The sequence below is a fragment of the Octopus bimaculoides genome, chromosome 14 (assembly GCF_001194135.2).
Source record: "Octopus bimaculoides isolate UCB-OBI-ISO-001 chromosome 14, ASM119413v2, whole genome shotgun sequence".
Taxonomy (NCBI): Eukaryota; Metazoa; Mollusca; class Cephalopoda; order Octopoda; family Octopodidae; genus Octopus; species Octopus bimaculoides.
In genome coordinates this window covers 16,149,069-16,152,067 of record NC_068994.1, presented here as the reverse complement: position 1 = coordinate 16,152,067, position 2,999 = coordinate 16,149,069, and the positions used below count along the sequence as shown (strand labels likewise).

General features: G+C 37.8%; 1 protein-coding gene across 1 annotated transcript in view; it reads left to right on the top strand.

Moving 5' to 3' along the window:
* LOC106867680 (dynein axonemal heavy chain 6-like) overlaps positions 1–2,999 on the top strand; it is a 319,316-nt gene that overhangs the window by 224,336 nt on the left and 91,981 nt on the right. The gene's annotated exons all lie outside the window — the stretch shown is intronic.

Genomic DNA, 2,999 nt, shown 5'->3' with positions numbered 1-2,999 from the left:
ACACACACACACACACACACACACACACACACACATATATATATACATACATATACGACGGGCTTCTTTCAGTTTCTGTCTACCAAATCCACTCACAAGGCTTTGGTTGGCCTGAGGCTATAGTAGAAGACACTTGCCCAAGGTGCCACGCAGTGGGACTGAACCTGGAACCATGTGGTTGGTAAGCAAGCTACTTACCACACAGCCGCTCCTACGTTTATATATCATCATCATCATCATCATCCTCATTCTTTAACATCTGTTTTCCATGCTGGCATGGGTTGGATGATTTGACCACAGCTGGCAAGTGAGAGAACTGCACCAAGTTCCAGTCTGATTTGGACTGGTTTCTACAGCTGGATGCCCTTCCTAAAGCCAACCACTTTACAGAGTGTGCTGGGTGTTTTTAATGTGCCACTGGTACAACCACTTTTACATCGTGTCAGCATGAGAGCTTTGTTATGTGGCACAAGCACAAAGCTCTTGCTGGTCAATCCTCTATATATGTATGTGTGTTTGTGTGTGTCTGTGTGCACATATATATATGTGTGTGTGTGTGTGTGATGGGCTTTTTTTCTACCTGATTCCATCTACCGAAGCCTTGTGAGGGGATTTATCCATACTGGCATGGAAATATATATGCATAAATATCAATCCTGTGTTCCTCTCTCTTTCTTTTTTCTATCTCATGCAACAATAAATAAAAAATAAAGCAAAAAATTAAAAAAAAATTAGCCAACAAGCAGAGTTTCTAATTTCCCCTGATAGAAGGTTGTATATTCTGCTTGATTTGGCAGTGAAGAATGTTACTTGTTTTACTAGAAGTTATTCATGACTAGTGTAACATCTTAATTTATAAACTGACTTGAATGTAAAACATTTTTGTCAAAGACACTGTGTCTCTCTCTCTCTCTCTCTCTCTCTCTCTCTCTCTCTCTCTCTCTCTCTCTCTCTCTCTCTCTCTCTCTCTCTCTCTCTCTATGTATATATATATTAGTATATTTTTGATTTCTATGAGGCAGGGTTTTAAAAAATGCTCATATGAATTAATGAAGCAGGATAACCATATGTAGCACTGAGTGGTGAAATGAAATGTGTGTGCTTCAACAAGAAGCTGTTGAAACATCTTGTTTCTATTCTGCAGCCAAATATTTTATCGTTGAACTACTCCAGTAGTTTTTGAGACTCTTCATTTCCATGGTGGTATGCTCTTGACTGTGCATTGCATAACATTACGTTTACTAGCGCCACAAACAAATAAATAAATGAATAATAATAATCATAATCATAATAATAATAATAATAATAATAATGATAATAATGACAGCAACAATAACTATGTGTAATAATGAAACATCAAAAACAAAACGAAATGCTTTTCTCTCTAAATATATGTAAACAATTTACAAACAGGTAATACAGATTTAGATAAGGACAAAACAGAAGGTTAAAAAGGAAAAAAAAAACAAAGAAAAGAAAAGACAAAATCAGAATATATTTCCAGAATATATTGAGGGTAAAAAAACAAAAAAAAAATGGAGAAAAAAACCATTCTATGACTTAATCCTGCAAGGCTTAACAGAGAACCAGATTGAGAGGTAAGAGTGACTTGAAAACTCTGAGCTAAAAGTATAAACAAAATGTCTGATACTAGCTGTGCTAGGCCAATGCTGAGTCACAAATGAGTACAAGAATAAAATAATAAAAGATATTATCAGCTAGTGCAAACTATGCAACCTGTGCTATGAGATGGCCATCTGTTCCTTACCAAGTCCAAATATATATACATGGACATCAGTGAGTTGTTACCTATGTTCACTGGACAATATGCCAACACTTTGATGTGAAAATGGTAAGAAGTGGTATATACATGTATCAAACATGGTTTGTAGCAGTGAACTAACCATGATCATGTGAGACATTGCCTATCCAAACTGATAAACACATCAAAGCCATCTTTTCAGTGATGATAAAAGGATAGGAAGAAATGCATGCCCTCTGATAGGTGTAGAAAATTGCACCTCCCTCACAATCTTTTCCTTCCATTCTAACCTCAATTTCCTCTCCATCCTCAACCCCTCTTTACTTTCATCTCTTTTCTTATCTTCACTGGACCCTCCACTCTTGCCTCCTGCTTCACGCTTAAACCCCTCTCTAAATGAGACTTTAGAATGTCAATGAAAGTTAGGCTGAAGAAGGCAAGTCCTTTCAGTTGCATCTGTCACACAACCACTTTTGCTATGCTAAAGGCGGCGAGCTGGCAGAAACGTTAGCACGCCGGGCGAAATGCTTCGCTGAATTTCGTCTGCCGCTACGTTCTGAGTTCAAATTCCGCCAAGGTCGACTTTGCCTTTCATCCTTTCGGGGTCGATAAATTAAGTACCAGTTACGCACTGGGGTCGATGTAATCGACTTAATCCCTTTGTCTGTCCTTGTTTGTCCCCTCTATGTATAGCTCCTTGTGGACAATAAAATAAATAAAGCTACAAGATAAAGGAAAATTGCATGCCTTTCTCGACCAAGACAAGTTGACAACACTCATCACATCATGATAGACTTAGCCAATAAATAAGTACTGGGGTTGATTCATTCAACTAAAATTCTTAAAGGCAGTGCCCCAGCATGACCACGGTCTAATGACTGAAACAAGTAAAAGATAAAAGATAAAAAGTAGCAGAAGTTGTTCTGTAAAACTTTGTAAGTCAGAATGCTCAGAAACTGCATAAAGGTGTGCAGACCAGTTTTGTCATCATTCTATGTGCATCTTGGATGCAACCAGTTGACAGTACTTCATTTCTTGCTGTGTTTTTGTCTTGAAAAGGTATCGCTCCTCACTGTCTTCAGTAGTACTAACCATGTCAAGGATTTCTAGAAGTTACATGTAATCTCTGAGCCGAAAGACATCCAAAACAAGGTAGCTAATTGATTATTATTGGAATGTGGCCATGCAAGGGCACCACCTTGAAGGTTTTAGTTGAACAAATCAACCTCCATACTAT